Below are 18489 nucleotides of genomic sequence, written 5' to 3' on the forward strand. Positions count from 1 at the left end.
GTGGTGTGTCTTGCCAACATGGTGATTCACATGTCTGTGCTCGTTTTCCAGGATCAGCACACGATGCCTACATCATGAGGCGTAGCAGGGTGCCTGAAATGATGCTGCAGCTGCGCAACGAACGAGCATGTATTGTTGGTGGGTATACTCTGGCAGTCCTGTATTTAACGTCATCTTCCTGTCTTACTGCTTCTCCTGACCCACTGTTGTCCATGATGTTTCCATGTGGGGGACGCTGGCTATCCCAACATGCCATGGCTGATCACGCCTCTCCGCAACCCCAGCACGGCTGCCGATCACCGCTACAACAACGCCCATGGGCGGACCAGGCGAGTGATAGAGAGGACGTTTGGCCTCCTGAAGAGCCGATTCTGTTGCCTCCACAAGACCGGTGGCGCACTCCCATATACACCGGTGAAGGTCTGCAAGATATTCCTCGTGTGCTGCATGCTGCACAACATGGCAGTGGAGAAAGCTGTGCCACTCATCCTGGATCCAGATGAGCAGGACCATCCACCCGTGGAGGATGAAGGGCTTGGTCACGAGGCAAGTGATGTGGAGGAGGAGGAGGCGGTAGAGGACATGCGGAGTTTGCTCATACGCAACTTCTTTGCTTAGTGGTGAGTTCGAGTGTCTGAGTGTGCACGCATTGGGCCGTGTGTGGCATGTGTTGCAATGTGTGTGTCCATCTGCATGTCTGCCAAGTGAGTCAGAGGTGTGTTTGGATGTGTCACTCGAGTGATGGTGCAATAGAAGAATGTTTTTCCAGAGTCATCATTGTCACCTAGCATGTTGACAACCTTATACGTGTCGAGTACATGCACATGCAGGCAGATGTGCTTCTTTTGGCTGACTTCTGGTGTGTCTCTCATCCACAGGTACTTGCGCATGCTGTCTGCTGGTGGCATTGTTGTGCTCCTGCTATTCCTCATGAACATAGCAACATGTGCTGAATCAGCGTTACATGCACGGACAAGTTTGAAAATCTCCTTAGGGTAAGGGATGCAGCACGGCTTTTTGGGAGTGGTATTTGTTTTGAATGTGTGTACACTGCTCCTGTTCATGTTTGGATACTTTACATACATGTAGAATCACCATGGGGCACATGACATGGAGCTGAATTCACCTGAATTAATGGTCAGACTTGGTGACAGTCTTCTGTAATGGATTGTGGATTGTGATGAAGCCATCAATGTGTGTAACACTGCCCTCGGAAACATACGGGTTGCACCAGGTTGACATGGTGTGTGAATTCCCCATTAGGGGCTCAATGGTGTATAGCAGCCTCTCCGTGAGCAGCAGGGGGTGTTTAGCTGTAACCCGTCACTTGTGTGCCAGTGCTATGGATTTCCAGCATCTGTGGTGCAAAGGAGGGTGCCAGTGTTGGTCCCACGTGTTCATCCACATGACCTGTGTATGTGTTGACAGAGTTGCATTAGCATTCCGACACACATGACTAATAAAGGTGTCCCTCTGCCTCCAAGGTGCCTCATCTCTGTCAATGGTGGTCTGTTGCCACTGTGCATGCGGCATGTCTGGCATTGTTCTCAGAGATGGTGCATATGAGTCTATGTGTAGAGTAGCAAGATGCAAGCTGCTTGTCAGGGATTAGATTCTGTATTGTGCATGATGTCCATGGCTGTGTAGGTATTGTGGCATCTCAGTCTCCACGACGGCCACTGTGCTGCATGTGAATCCATTGTGTGTTTGTGTGCCATGTTGAACCAGACATTCCTTCCTTGACATACACCTTTTGCATAGTTCCTTCCTGAGATCCTTATCTTTGTGTGCTACTTGTGGCATTGTTTTCTTGACATGGCGCATGCTGCTGCAGGCCCTGCAGCAAGGGCACCCAGGGTCCACGCAAACGAGCTGGTGTTCATCATGGATTGCTTGCTGACATGTGCTATGCTGATCAGCAGCATCTGTGCCTCATGCGGCAGCACACTCTGCATTATGCACAAGATCCCCAGTTCCATCAACCTCAAGGCAAGAGGGAGACCATCCCCCAGGTCAACTACGACATCCGTGTCTAATCCTACCCTGCACTCTACGGACATGTGTTAGAAATCCCATGATACTTGTCCTCATCCAGGGTGCATCTGCACAGCTCTGCTACTACATCCGGCGACCAGGCCACATCAACGTCCAACAGAGATGGGGGGAGTGGATCACTGCCAGCTGCAGGATGACCTTCTCAATCCACGCACACACTCAGGATGCAGCCCACAACCACAACACAACCTTGTGGCACTGTGATCCAACACCCAATTGTGCCATCTCCATGCATCCAACCTTGGCCGGCCCACCATTCTCCACATCCACCTGACTCAAGCATGCAGGACATGGTTCTGCCACGTGTCTACACATACCTGGGACTCCCACCCCAGGACACTCCACATGATCCCTGACCTCTGCGCATGACTGTTGCTCTTCTAAATAGGTCTGTAGGCACAGTTGTGCGGGCACCCCCTCAGCTGGTTGGGCCCATCATGGGTGAGTATGGTGCTCCATGTCTGTCTTGGATGATACATTGTGACCCATGTGTGTCCTGTGCCAGACTCAGACCCCAGGGTATGGATGGTTGGAGTTACTACTGAAATCAGGCATGGTTTGACTTTACAACACACACATGTAGTGGAATAATGCTAAATAACGGCATCATCTGGTGATTGTCAAGATTTTTATTTGTGGTGGGGCACGTGTTTGGGGGGGTGACAAGAGGTGCTTGGCGGGAGTGTATAATCCAAAGTTCACAGGGGGAGTTGGTATCCTTGCCATTGAAAGTCATCAGAGTCTATGCCACAGTCTTTGTCTACATTGGTCAGACAGTGACTAGCAAGGCCATGTGGAAGAGAATGTCATTTGCTGAAGTGCTGCTGTTGGGCCAGAGGGCCAGGTGCCAGGCCAGGTGACCTGGGAGATGGTGATGTTCCGCTGACTCTCACGGTCTTTTGCGTGGACGACCCACCCTCCTGCGGGGACCCTCAGAAGCAGGCCGTGACGATGCTTGTGATGCTCCGTCGGATGAATCCTCCTCCTCCTGATCCCTCCCTTGTGGGTGGTGATGTTCTTCGCCTGGTGGCACAGGGAGGGTTGCCCATGTTTTCGGCAATCCGACGGAGTACACGGGTCATTTCCATTTGCACCGCCACAAGCTCAGCCTGTCTTGCCTCCATCCGTCCTTGGTGTCGCTGTTGACAGGCATGTTGCTCGGCCTGCAGGGTCTTCATCTCCTCAAGGGTCCCCTTGATGTCTGTGAGGGTGGACGCAATCTGGACCATGCCCCTGGCGTCACGCCGGTATGAGTCGAGGATGTTGCTGACGTGTGACATTACCGGTTCCTGAGCCAACTGGTCAGGTTCGCGCCTCTGCCGTCCTCCACTCCCACCACCCCTGCCCACTTGCGCCTGGCCTGCCGTTGTGGGCACATCGGGTCTCCGGGACCCCTGAGGGATGGCATTTGCGGTGTCGCCTGCCTCCCCCTGGGTGCCCGGAGAACCTTGTCCCTCGTGGACAGACTGGCTGTGTTGTTGTGTGCGGGCAGGGCTCCTGGGTGTCTCCTGGGATGTGGCAGGAATGGGGGTGGTGGTTGGCACAGTTGTACCTAACGCAGGTGCTGCAGGTGGTTGGACACCAGAGGGGCCAGGTTGGTCTGGGTCATCCACGGAGTGGTGAGACTCGTCGCTGCCGGTGGGGTCCTCTTCACGCAGAGCCTGGTCCTGTGAGTCTTCCCCCAGTGTTGGGAGGAGATCGACAACGTTGACCTGTGTGTGAGAGAGACAGTGTTTATTGTGTTACATGTGACATCCATGTTTCATTCATTTTTGAGTTGGCACAGTTCCTCTGGGTGGTTTGATTTGGCTAGCATTCCTCTCACAGTGCACTTGTGCATGGGTATGTCCCTTGGCCACATCTTTCGACACTTTACCTATGTGTGACACAATCTTAGTTGATGCATCTTTTGGGAACGCAGTCAGCAGTGTAGTGAGCGGGCGTAGCAAGCCATGCAGAGCCGCCTTAGGTGTTGCACTGTACGTGGCCAAATGGTGTTTTTTCCATGCTATTTGAGAATGCAGGTAGGTAAATTAACCATTTGTGACAGGGTTCTGCCAAACACAGTGGGTGGGTATACTGGGTGTAAGGTTATGTTTGTGCCTGCAGCACGGATGAACTCGTGCACAGATTGACACATGGCCCAGTGTTTATCAAAGGTTGAAGGGGGGGTTCACGCACTGCCAAACCTTGTCTACATGCACACAGTCCACATGCTGACGAGCGGACATGGCCACACCACCCAAGGGTTATTTGGTCTCCCTCTGTCTCCCTTTCTCCCTCCCTCTGTCAGCCTCCTCCCACTGTCCATCTCCCTTTCTCCCTCCCTCTGTCAGCCTCCTCCCACTGTCCATCTCCCTCTGTCTCCCTTTCTCCCTCCCTCTGTCAGCCTCCTCCCTCTGTCCGTCTCCCTCTGTCTCCCTTTCTCCCTCCCTATGTCACCCTCCTCCCACTGTCCGTCTCCCTCTGTCTCCCTTTCTCCCTCCCTCTTTCAGCCTCCTCCCTCCCTCTGTGTGTCACCCTCTGTCACCTCAGCCCAGCTTCCTGGGCACACACAGTTTGCAGGTCTTTCATTGGCTTGTTCATGTGGGTTTGTTTCTTCTCTGCGGGCACCCATTGGGCGGAGTGTCTGAGTCTGCGCTGCTGCTGTGGCGGTGTGTGCTGACACTCTTTCAGTGTGATGCGTCTTCATTAGCTGCTGTTATGTGCAAATTGTGCCTTCATACCCATGTCGTCCTGCAACGCGGCCACCATTAGCAGGCAAAACAGTACTGTGTGGGAACACACTGTTTGTATGGCTGTGCCCTAAGCCATATGGGCTGAGGGCATTGTTGTGTGCTTCAGAGTTGCTCTGTGTTAGTTTTGAGGCCCACCCTCCCGGCATCGGGGACATCCTGTCTTGTGTTGGTGTTTTGTGTGGCCTGTGACTTGGCATGGCCTTGCTTGGGGCATGGGGCATGGAGTCGCTAGTGGCATGTGTGTGTTTTTGGAGTGTGGTTGTGTACGGTGCAGGCTTTGGGGGGGTTGCGTGCATGATTGGTATTTGGGTTGTATATGGCGTTCCCCCCATGTGAGGTGAGTTGTTTGTGTACTCACCAGGCTCTCGGACTCCTTCTAGTTCGTCTACTCCCACCGGCAGCAGCGTGGCCATCACCTTCTCCTCCCAGGGATGGTAGTGTACCGGTCTGCGGGCCGGACCTCCTCCAGTGATGTTTGCCTGGTTGTGGTCGTCCGTCATTTTGCGGCGGACCGTCCTCCGCAGATCGTACCACCTGGCTTGGCACTCATGCCTGGTCCTTCTGGTGGCCCCAACAGCATTCACGGAATTGACTATCCTCTCCTACATGGCAGATTTTTCGGCTATGCTGGTCCGTCTGATCAATGTTCCAAAGAGCTGTGGCTCGACTCTGACGATTTCGTCGACAAGGACCTCCAGCTCCTCCTTTGTGAACTTTGGATTCTTGTTAGTGGGCATGGTGTGGGGTGTGGGTGTGGATGGTTGTGGGGGTGTGGGTGTGGATGGTTGTGGGTGTGTGAGTGTGGTTGTGCAGGTGTGTGTGTGTGAATGTGATGAGGGTGTGTTTGTGATGGTGGTTGTGTGAAGGAGTGCAAATGTAAGGTGTATTGATGTATGTAGTATGGTGTAGTGCGTTGTCTCTGTGGTCTGGCAGTAGGGGATCTGTTGCAAAGGATCATGGTTTGTGTGTGCTGGGCCTTTTTATTGGTCCATTTGTGGGTGTGGCTGTGTTTGAACTTTGGGTGGGTGTGTTATAAGGAGTGGTAGTGGTTTGGGCCTCTGTTTAACTGTTTGTCAGTTGCAGGTCAGTGTATAGGATGTATTTGGCCTTGTTGGATATGTTTTGTGGTGTTGTGTGCATCAAATTTACTCTCCTTGTGTTTTTTTGGTTTGTCTGGTTCAGTAGGAGTGTTTTTTTGCATCTGTACGGTGCGTACATGGGCCATGTTGTTGTACAGTGCTGTCCTTTGCTATGGTTTAGTATGACTCGTACATGCGTGATGTTGGGTGAGGGTGCTGGTGTGTGGGCCTGGGGTAGGATGCGTACGAACACGGGCAGGGTGTTGGTCCACACCGCCCATCGGTGGTGGTGTTTCGCACCGTACATACAGGGGGGGCTGGGTGTAGGGTCCGTACATACACTGGTGGGGTGTGGGTACGATCCGTATATACATGGGTGGGGGTACGGTCCGTACATACACGGGTGGGGGTACGCTCCATACATACACTGGTGGGGTGTGGGTACGGGCCGTCCATACACGGGTGGGGGTACGCTCCATTCATACACGGATGGGGAGCTGGTACGCTCCATGCATACACGGGTGGGGGTACCGTCCGTACATGCACTGGTGGGGTGGGGGGATGGTCCGTACATACACGGGTGGGGGTACGGTCCGTACATACACTGGTGGGGTGGGGGTACGGTCCGTACATACACTGGTGGGGTGGGGGTACGGTCCATACATTCACGGGTGGGGGTACGGTCCGTACATACATGGGTGGGGTGTGGGTACTGTACGTACATACACGGGTGGGGGTATGCTCCATTCATACACGGGTGGGGAGTTGTTACGCTCCATGCATACACGGGTGGGGGTACGGTCCGTACATACACGGGTGGGGGTATGGTCCGTACATACACTGGTGGGGTGGGGGTACGGTCCGTACATACACTGGTGGGGTGGGGGTACGGTCCGTACATACATGGGTGGGGTGTGGGTACGGTCCATACATACACGGGTGGGGACTTGGTACGCTCCATGCATACACGGGTGGGGGTACGGTCCGTACATACACGGGTGGGGGTACAGTCCGTACATACACGGGTGGGGGTACGGTCCGTACATACACTGGTGGGGTGGGGGTACAGTCCGTACATAAATTGGTGGGGTGGGGGTACGGTCCGTACATACACTGGTGGGGTGGGGGTATGGTCCGTACATACACGGGTGGGGTGTGGGTACGGTCCGTACATACACGGGTGGGGAGTTGGTACGCTCCATGCATACACGGGTAGGGTTACGCTCCATACATACACTGGTAGGGGTTCGGCGCGCACATCCGCGGCCGGGGGGCGTTTTGCGCGTACATGCGGGGTCTGTGGTGGGGTGTTCGGCGCGTATGCGGGCACATGTCTCCATGGTTGCTATGGGAGTTCGGTCCGTACGGTGTTTTTTCCATACAGTTGTAAAATCGAAAGGACGGGAGTGATCGTACTTGCGCGGTCGGACTTCATTTTTCCGAATTGTACGGTAAATCGTCCGGGGATGTGTCAGACACATTTTACGACCCGAGGACGTGTGGGGAAATTTTCCCGATGTGATTCGTATGGAGTTTTTCCCATGCGAATTGTACTTGGCAGTTTGTACGCTACTTGTACGATTCGTACGGAAAAAAATCCGGATACAATTCGGACGGGGGAAATTTTTCCAGGATCGGAATCGCCCCTTAATTGGAAAAAATCATAACAAGGGGGCTAAAGTTGAGTGGACCAACGAGGAGTTATCTCACAAGGCTAAAGGAAGTAGTGGTCCCATTGCATTAGATTTTCCTCAAAGAGGGAAGTTGTGTGTGAGACAGGAACAAACTTATGATAAGGTCTTTGTGGGAGAAAGTATACGTGATCATATCTTCACCATTGAGACTTCAGCAAAGAAATTTTTGCAGGATGCAATAGATGTGGTGCCAAATGTGTATTTTGTCTGTGGGAAGAATGCCTATGTGCGATTGCCATTTAATTGGTATAGTACATGTTATGTGGCAGTAGTTTTTCTCAAGATCTACTACGTTGAGGATCTGAAGCATTTGGAAGGTGGATTACATTCTAGAAGCAAGCAAGGTATGAGTGCAGGAGAGATTGCAGGAAATGTTTTTGGAGTGATAATACCAGGTTTGGGAGTGGCATTGAATGATGTCAAGATTAGGAAGTTGTCAACTATAGTGAACAAGTTATCTACCAATCCAGCTCAGTCGTTGTTGCTTGTAGCTGGAGAGATGGTGTTGATAAAGGCGATGGTGATGCAAAATCGTCTTGCTTTAGATGCTTTATTAGCAAAAGAGGGCGGCGTCTGTAAAATGTTGAGAGTCCAAGAATGGTGCCCGTATGTACCTGATGACAGTAAAGATCTCAAGACGTACATAAGCGACATTACCGAGATACATCATGAGGTGCCTGATTTGGCCACTGAAGGAATTTGGGATAAGGTTGGAAAAGGATTTGGCAAGGTAGGGAGTTGGTTTGCTTCCCTAGGACAAGTAATCCTTGGATACATCTTGAATCCTATCATTATAGTGGTGGTTTGTGTGATTCTATTGTGGGGATTAGTGAGACTTTATAAGTGGCATAGGACAAACCTAGTTGAAAGATCCCTTAGAGAGCAAGAGCGAAGGATGGAAAGACTGCAGGACAGTCACTATGAAAATATCAAGAGCCTAGAGAAGTTCGGACAGGGAAGAGGCTACAAGTTCTGTTTAATCAGTTATTTTTCCAAGGAATTGATTTGTTGTGATGACACTAGTCATCAGAGGGGGGAACTGATAGAGCGTGATGGTGCTCTAAAATTGTAGGGGTGCATTATAATCACAGATAGTCCGCACCTGCATATATTCTTCTGTTGTATCAACTTTGATTATTAGGATTGTGATGTATTTACAAAAATGTGAAAGTGAAGTACTAGAAAATTATTTCATGTTATGCAAGGTAGAAACGAAAACAGGTATGGTTGATGTTGTAACCTTAATATGTCGCAGCTGCCTAATGAAAGTTTATGTGTGACAAAATGCATTTTGATTTAAATGAGCACCATGATGAAGATTGCACGAAGAAAGAATGAGCGATGCTTAACATGTAATAATATTATACGTTGTAGCAACGTATCATTAATGTGTGTAAACCCTGAAGTGTAAAGGCCTAAATTAATGTTCATTTTTTGCTATGAAAGGCCTGTTCATTTATTTCTTATGTTAGCTGAATTTGTAGGCCTGAAATATATTTTCCCTGGTAAGCTCTCATTTTAGAAATAGTCAGCGAAATTCATGTGCACGCAGAAATGTTTGATTATCAGGTTTCAGTTGCAGGTGGAAGAAGCTGCCTTTGTTAGTTAGAACTAACGCCTTTTGATTTAGGAGTTAGGCCTGGAGGAGAAATGAAACATTGTATATGGAATGTTGATAAGTGGGAGATCTCGAAATGGTCAGGCTGTCCCATATTTTCCTTCCTGGGACACCACATGTTTGTTCAGGGTAGATGACCATGTTGAGTGCCGTCCTACATCTCGTGGCCAAGTTTTACTCAAGATTCTACTGTCTACATTTAGGAGGTTTATCGGCCTCCAATTTTTAATGTCCAGCTCGCTTCCCATTTTTTCCCAACAGTTTGATAATGCCCTGTGCGAAAGAAGGGGGTAAGCAATTTCCTTCCATACATTCCTGCAGTAGTCCCAAGAATTTTGTTGCAATGAGCCCCCAGAAATCTCCCAAGAAAGACCATCTTGTCCAAGGGCAGATTCTTTATATGCCTCCTGGAAAATTTGGAAAAATTCTTCTCCTGAAAAAGTAGAAACAAGAAATCCCTTTTCCCCTTCTGAGAGTGTGTTTTGTAGACTTTCTAAAAAAGAATCGCATGCTTATGGGGCAGCGGGGACATCTTTATATAGCTGTGAGAAACAAATCCATTGTTATTTTCTGCACTCTTTTTGTACTGTTTTGTCTTTGACCATTTTTGTCTTTAAGTTCTGGCATCCCATTTTGCACCTGTTGTACTTTTTGGCAAAAAAAAACTAGTGTAATCATCTTCCTCAAAAATGTTCACCCTTGAGATGAAGATGTATTTTTTCCCTCTTTGTTTTAACCATTGTTTTAGTGCTGCTTTCGCCGTTCTCCTTTCCTCTCCCACCTCCATTCCGCCTCTTTCGAGGTTGTCTAGGGTGATGAGTTTTAAACTAATTTCTTCAAATTTAGCAGAATTTTCTCTGTCCTTATTAATACTATGTTGTCTGAAAATGTTTTCTGCTTTTTTCTTTACTGCTCCCACCACTCTGCCAAGGAAGGGAAGATTCTCATCTTATAACAACAGAAGGCCTAATTACAATGTCGGGTGGAATTTCCTAAGCCCCACATCGTCTTGGTCAAGGGACAGACTGACACCCAGTTGGCGGTCCCGACCGACCAATTAGGATGCGACCGAACACTTTTTGGTCGCACTCCTATACTTTACAGCGGGAGCATGCATTCCGGCAGGAATGCATGCTCCCATTGTAAAATGCGAGATGCAGTTCATCCCTGCATCCCGTGGTGGGCACCTCAAGGTGCAAGGATCAACAGGGGAGCACCATGGGTGCACCCTCGGCCAGGGGGGCACACCAAAAGGTGACATCCCGGGGACCCCCAAAGTTGAGTTCCGACAGCTTTTCTGTGTCAGAAAGGCTGGCACAGAAAGGCTGTGTCAGCCCGACATCTTAATGCCTCGGGCGGAAAGAGCCGCCCTTGGGATTACTGGCCACTTTCCGACTGGAGGACAGGCTCTCTGAGCATGCTGGAAGCCAGTCGGAAAGCCTGTTCAGATTCCTTTCCGACTGACTAAATCATAATGGGTCGGTCTGAAAGGAATCCGACCGGCATAATACGATACACTCGGAATGGCTCCGACCGACGGTCAGAGCCGTTTCTGACTGCATCGTAATGAGACCCTGAGTGTTAATCTTCCATACACCTTTCCCCATATCACAGTGTTTGGGATTTCAAATTCCAACATTTTATGGTCAGAAACACCACTCTCTTGTCTCATAACCACCCTTCTTTATATTTTTTGATGTGAGGATAAAGTCAGTTCTTGACTTAACCCTTCCATCCTCTGCTATCAAGGTAAACTTTTGATTTTTACCTTCTTGAAGCACTGTGTCAGATAATTGAACATCAGTACAAATATTACTTCAACATTTAGCAGATTTATCTAGTTTGTACACATTGCTCTTGGCGCCTCTATCTGTGGGATTTATGATACAATTAAAATCTCCTGCTTCAAGAATGGGTGTTGCATCGACAATAGAAAATGTTAGTACTTTAAAGAGATCTTTCTTTTCATGCTTGTCATTCGGCGCTTACACATTGCAAACTTTGAAGGTGACATTGCGAACGGCGATTGTGACCATGATAGCCCTGCCTGGCTGAATGATTTTTGTGTCTATTATTGACATTTGTTTATTTTTTATCATAATCCCTATTCCAGCATTCTTGTTTCCTCCCTCAGACTGTTTGGAGGGTCCTTCTTCCCAGTATTTAGATATGAAGGAGTAGTCTGATGAATGGGGAATGGCACATTCTTGCAAGCATACAATATCTTGAGGGCCTTGGCTAATGAAAAAGTTGTAGTAGTCCTCAAGGGAATGGCTTCGGGATACCCAGTAGCATGATCCACTACTACTAGTATGAACTTGTTTCCTGAGGCTGAGGGTGGTCCAAGTGTACCCACTATGACCACACCAGCCCTTTCCAAGAGAACCCCAAGCACTGACAGTGGAATTAAGGGAAAAAACAACAGTTGATGGACAGGATGCAGAACAATGTCATACATTCACCCCAGTACAGAGATCTGGGCCTAAATCCATAATTTCTTTGCTCACCATGCCATTCCAGTTTGAACCCAGCCATATGCAAATCAGTCTTGACCCTGTGCCTCATAGAAACAGTCCAGCCCGAACTGCCAATCCAGGTCCTCCCTGGACTGGAAACAAGCATCCTGGTACTGGTTTCAGGATTTCACCCGTCTTCAGCCAGGATAGCTTGATTCCAGTGGCATGGAGCATACAGGACCCACGTCTGGGCATACCCGTCCCATTCAGGGTGACAATTGCAAAAAAAAACAGTTGATGGATAGAATGCAAAACAATGTCATACATTCACCCCAGTGAAAAGATGTGGACCTAAATCCATCGTTTTTTGCTCACCATGCCATTCCAGTTTGAACCTAGCCATATGCAAATCAGTCTTGGCCCTGTGCATATTGCCAGGTCTAAACAGAGGTGGCATGGTGAGTAAAAGAATGATGGATTTAACCCAGATCTCTTGACTGGGGGTGAATGTGTTGATTTGTTCTGCATTCCGTCCATCAATTGTGTGTCTTTTGCTATCTCACCCTAAGTGTGCCAGGTATGCCCAGGCATGTGTCCTGGGCTCACTGTGCCACTCAGATCAAGCTATCCTGGTTGAAGAGGGGTGAAACCCCTAAACCGGTCCTAGGATGCTTGTTCCCACTCAAGGGAAGACCTGACTTGGCAGTTCAGGCTGGACTGTTCCCATGAGGCACAGGGTCAAGACTGATTTGCATATGGCCAGGTTTAAACTGGGTGGCATGGTGGGCGAAAGAATGATGGATTTAACCCTGATCTCTTAACTGGGGGTGAACGTATTGATTTGTTCTGCATTCCGTCCATCAATTGTGTGTCTTTTGCTTTCTTGTCCTAAGTAGAATTAAGGGGGCCTGTGGGTGCCCACCTGTTTTGCCATTGCTTGACAGGTAACACAGGACCTGATAAACTCCTTCAATTTTTGGGACATCTGGGGCCAATAGAAATGGCTGACAAGTCATTCCTGAGTTTTGGTCTGGGCCAAGTGCCCAGCTATGGGGATGTCATTGGCCAAAGTGAGTAAGAACTCTCTATACCGTTGAGGTACTACCACTCTCTTAGTGGCACCGGGTTTGGGGTCTCTGGCCTCAGTGTACAGGAGTCCCTCCTCCCAATCGACCCTGTGTGAGCCACTGACATCTCCGTTTTCCTGGTCAGCAGCTTGCTGTCACAGGCTTTCAAGAGTGGGGCAGACTTGCTGTCCAAGGCATAGCTGTTCCCTAGAGGGTCCCCCTAGGCCCAGGAGCTCAAACTGGTAAGGTCCAAGTTCCATGGGCTCAGTTCCCTCTGGGGCGAGGGGTCCTCAGCTTGTAGCTGTGTAGAAGATAGTTCCCCAGTCTTCTTACCCTTTCTCTTGGGAGGTTTGGTCATCCTTTCAGGCTCCAACAATCCTTGTTCACCCTGTACTCGAGTTCCTGTTCTTGTCTTCACACACGGTATCTCAGGGGTTTGCAACATGGCTGCATGTGTCTTTCTCTCTACCGCAGCTCATGCTGAGATTTCCTGATCATTTCCAAACAGACAGGCGGCTGTGGGTTTTGGAAAGACCACTACCTGTTTCAGGCCAGTAACCTCCCCCCCTAGTCTAATGTTACCAAAGCATGGCATAGCAGCATCCCCTTTGGCCAGTTTCTGCGCCTTAGACGGAATTGCACAAAATTGGAGGACTTTGATCACAAGTCCATAGACATGAAAAAGAAGTTTCTTGATAGAGGCTACCCTCATAGACTCATACGTGAGTCATATAAACGTGCCAGCACCTATTACAAGGTAGTAATCGGAAACAAGAAAACAACTTGGTTTTTGTAACACGTCATTCACTTTTGAATGAAAAAATCCGCCAAATTATCTGTTCTAACTGGCACTTACTTAATGTCAACAGAACTAAGAATGATTTTGTTGAAAGACCTCTTTTTGCCTATCGGAAAAATAGAAATCTTAAAGATCTTATTGTTAGATCACGCATGCCCGTAAACAAAGAGCCAATACAGAGAAGTATTGAGGACATGCGGCCTATTCAGGGCAACTATAAATGTGGCACTTGTATAGTGTGCCCTCTAGCAATTGAATCTAAAGAGCTTCTTTTTAACAAACACACTATTGTACCGAAGGGTATAACTAACTGTAAAACCAAAAACATTGTTTACCTATTAATATGTCCTTGCAATAAAGGCTATGTGGGTGAAACGTCGAGATCTCCCAACACCAGACTTTCTGAGCATAGGTCTGCTATTAGGACCAAAAAACTGGCTTCCCCCATGGTGGTACACTTTGTTGAAAATAATCACACTGCGGATAATATACGTTGGTATATTTTAGAAAAAATCATTAATAAGGAAGGTCTCTGCTCTGATAAAATCAGAAAAAAACGTGAAGTATTCTGGATGTTCTATCTTGACACAGTCAACAAAGGTCTGAACCTGGAGATAACTTGGGAACAGGCCATTATCTAGATTCGGTCAATATATCTGTATATATTGCCCTTTTTGTTTATCGGACCTTTATATATATATTTGGCATCTGTTGGTTTCTGTTATATTCCATCGGATTTTTCTGGCTATCCTCTATCAGTAGGTTATATATTTTACATGTATTATTATTTTTATTTTTATTTTATTCTATTTTTATTTTTATTTCTATCATCATTTTTATCACTATTATTTTTATTTCATTTGCGTCTATCGTTATTTTCATATTGCATTTAGCAGTCACTGTTCTGCTTTGTTTATATTGGTTATCGTCTAATTGGTTATGAGATTATATGTGCCGTCCTTTTCTTTATGTTGAGTTAGTTTATATTGTCCGTTCTTTGTTTTTGTATCTGGAATGATTCAGCGTCGGACGTTCAATGGAAATCCCCCTAGCGACTGTTGAACTTTGGGTAATGGACGCACGTACGTAGTGGCTACTCGTGCTGTCCTCTTTCTACCTTTATCTTTAAACCAGGAACTTCCCAGTATCAGCTGTTGCTCGTTAGGTTTACGCGCGAAGCATTCAAGCTATATATACGATGCTTCTGAGGTGCCATTTTACAGCAAATTATCCTGTCTACATCCAGAGAAACCGCCGGCACGGACGTTTATACATAGAATCAGGTATGCCCTTATCTGTATTATTGGGATACCAATCTCATTGCATAGTTCGAGCCCCATATTCTATCTGGAGATTTATAACTTGAGTATACATATATATACTCTTCCCCCTATTTTAGGCTCGTGAGGACTGTTTGTGACGTACCAATATCCTGCTCTGCACTGTTCATGCTCCTCCATCTACACCGAGATTCCACTACAGCCTATCTTGATGTAAGTTTGACATGTGGAAACTTGATGGTCCACGGTATTAAGTTATACACCATTACTGTACAATATATTTATCCTATTTTTGCGTCCCGATCTCCGCAGCAATATCCTTTGTTTTCATCATCCACCCAGCTGCCTATCGGAACAGTTTCTTGCATAGGTGTCACAATCATCTATATTTCGATACGGTGGCCTTCTGGTTTATCGGCGTCTTATGATAGGTCATAATTATAACTCAGTACGTATAGAATTCAGGGTTTCTCTGTTGACTATCGTTGCAGGCTTATTATTATTTTTGTATCCTATGTTTATAATGATCTCATCCTTTTTCTACCCCTGCCTTTCTCTTTATTTCTGTTTTTTGCTGTTCAGCAAGTTTCTATCATATTTGCCTGTCCCAAAACGTCGAAGAATCCTTGGCTCTCTGATCCATTTCAAATATCCCACATTGAGGACACTTGTACTCATATGCAGTGAGTCATTAGAGTTTTCCATACATGTTCTCGGATTATTCAATAGATGTTTTAAGCTATTTAACATTAGTTTTCTCTTTCTTTTTCTTCTTCATTCATTCTCTTCTTTGTTAGGTAGACAAGTCTTTGTGGTGTTGTGTTGCTCCATCACGTTTGAAGTATCGATATCCTCATACTTACTTCAAGTCTTTACATCGAGAATTTTTGCTATCATATAGAGTAAGTAAGCAGTATTGCGTTGTGGATATACTGATTTGTTAAGTCCAGGCATGTGAAACTATATAATTTTCAGTTTATACTACACCCTTTTTTAATGTTTAATTATTCTTTTTCATAGATCTTTGTCCTACTATCCACTCTAGTCTTTCCTCTAACTCTTCTGCCCCTTTTCACCACTAATTTAATTTTTATCCTGTTGTATTTCTTTATCTTTATTTGTTCTCTCTTTCATCCTTCTCTTTTGTTCATATTGTGTATATAATCAGACTGTATAGGGGTTGTATATAATGTATGTATATTGTGTATATAATGAGGTTCAATTGTATATGTTGTGTATGTTACATTAGTAAGTCTATTATCGTTATTCATTATTATTACTCATTCTGTAAATCTAGCTGTAAGGATTGTATCAATGTATATATGTAAATATGTATAAAAAAAACGTTTTAAAAAAAACGACAAAAAAGATTAATTTTTTCAGTCTAGGTGAAAAATGTAACCATTATATTGTATGTTTTTTATATATTTTATACAGTTTTAAAGCAATAGACGGTCTCCTGACGAAGGCTACATTGCCGAAACGCGCATAGTTCTACATCTGCCGCATTGCTTGTCTCAACTGTATCTGTATATATTGTCTGTCTGATTGTCTAGTGATTATATATGAACTTGTACATAAAAGAATAAATCAACAATATTAAAACACTAAATGAATGATATATATACAGAAAATGACTAAATAAATATCATATTTATATTTTTCCAACTAATAACTGTGTATGGTCAATATTTTTCACTTGATCTGTCATGAATGGTTGACTGTATGGTTCACACCTAGATGTTGGTTTTTGATAGATTTATTTACTTGCTATAGCACTTTTTACATAAATAATGGCATTGTAAGTAGTGCATTGTCAGCATTGGTGACTAGGTTTTACAGTCAGGTATTGCTCTGGAGAAGCCAGTGCATCTCTCACCATAGTGGCACTGGTACCTGTATCCCTTAGGGCAGAGGTCTTCAAACTGGGGGGCGCACCCCCCTTGGGGGGCGTCGATGATGTACCAGAGGGGAGCAAATGGTTCTGCAAATACAGGTAAATGAAGATGGCCTGGAGGTGCGGCGACTATTCTTTGCCGCATTTCCAGGCTGTATTCATTTACTTCGAGCCCTTGTAGTGAGTAAGAACTCTGATCAGAGTGCCGTGGGGGCGGGGGTCAATGAGTGTGCTGGCAGTCAAACAGGCTGCTAAAAACACACACAATAATTTGCAATGCAAGAGGTCTAGCATTTGTGAGTGGTAGAGCTATTGTCATTGTAAATAATGTTTGTTGACGAATTGCTGAAAACAAAAGAAATGTATGTAGTTTTTATTTTGCCCCCTTCAATTCCTGACCTATGTGAGGATGGCTCAAGCATGTATTTAACTGATATGCTGTTAACAGCAAGAGTACCAAAATGATTGATCCAAAACCCATTGATTATCATTGACAATTGGCGGTACTTGCTGAGATGCATAAACATACAAAGGCCTTTATTACGGACATTTCGGTAGTCCCGATTCTGGTGGAAGCTGCCTTCTCTGCTTGAATCATGGTTATAAGATATGTGGTAATTACAGAACCACACAGTATTGGTACATTTATTTGTGTTTTTTCCTATGAAGTTTACACGTACACCACACTCTGAGGGACTTGCAGGGCCCTGGGTGGAAAGGAAGGTACTGCCCTCTTTACCCAGGGAGATTTGGGAGTGGTAATTGCGTCACAGTGCCAAATTCGCAACAGCTGCTCTCGAGGAGTACTGAGCCTACCAACCCGCCCTGGTACGGGGACAACAGGCTTCAGCAGCAGGTTGTGCACTGGGAAAGAGATGCAGTCAGAGGAAGGGGTATTTATCATAGGGCTCAAGCTCATCGAAGGCACTAAGGACAAGTTTGTGGAAATGAAATGAAGGTTTTGTAAAGCGCGTGTTTGCCGAGGCGTCGTAGCGCTAGCTCTCATCGATCTATGCAACGGGAGATAAAACGGCTATGGTTTTGGGACAAATAGCCATGTTTTTTGTGATTTCCTAAACAGTTGTAAATCGGTTTGTTTTCTAAGACTAATGGGTAATGTGTTCCATACTTTAGGGGCCAGATGGAGAAAACGTCTACCACCCCATTTTACGGTCTTTACCCTAGGAACCACGAGTAAGAAGGCCAATGAGGATCTAAGGTTTCGCTGTGGAGTATGACGCTTGATATGCTGACTGAGCTAGGCAGGCCCAGCCCTATTAAGTGTCTTGTGCAGGATCCACATAGATTTGAACTGGATCTTTGCCTGAACTGGAAGCCAGTGCAGATCTTCAATGCCTTGGCTTATAGGGCTGAATTTGGGAATCTTAAGAAGCAGGCGAGCAGCTGCATTCTGTAGTGTCTGCAGCTTGCGTGTGGTACTCTCTTTTGCTCCTAGGTAGAGCGCGTTACAGTCATCAATTTTAGATATCACCAGAGCAATGATTTTTTTTTTCAGAAGACCATTAGCGTGAAGAAGCACGATGAAGTGATGCTGCTGACCTGGTTAGATAATGATAGATGGTCATCTAGCATGATCCTGAGCTTTTTGACCATTTTCACCTGCCACGGGCAGGGCCCAGCTGCTTCCGGCCACCAGGAGGAATTCCAAAGGGAAGTATCCCTGCCAAACATAACCACTTCAGTTTTGCCAGTATTTAACTTCAACCAGTTATCCAGCTTCCACCAAAATGTATTTTTGTTTTTTTATTTTACAGAGTTTTATATAGCGCAAACTTGACCCGAATC

General features: G+C 46.5%; 1 long non-coding RNA gene across 1 annotated transcript; it reads left to right on the forward strand.

The window, feature by feature from the left end:
* The first annotated feature begins 14680 nt into the window (after positions 1-14680).
* LOC146808566 (uncharacterized) lies at positions 14681-16445 on the forward strand. The gene is made up of 6 exons (XR_014967576.1): positions 14681-14789; positions 14906-14999; positions 15099-15234; positions 15369-15469; positions 15584-15688; positions 16224-16445. It is a non-coding gene; the product is annotated as an uncharacterized LOC146808566 (long non-coding RNA).
* The last annotated feature ends 2044 nt before the right edge of the window (positions 16446-18489 follow it).

This window comes from Triturus cristatus, chromosome 8 (assembly GCF_964204655.1).
Source record: "Triturus cristatus chromosome 8, aTriCri1.1, whole genome shotgun sequence".
Lineage (NCBI taxonomy): Eukaryota > Metazoa > Chordata > Amphibia > Caudata > Salamandridae > Triturus > Triturus cristatus.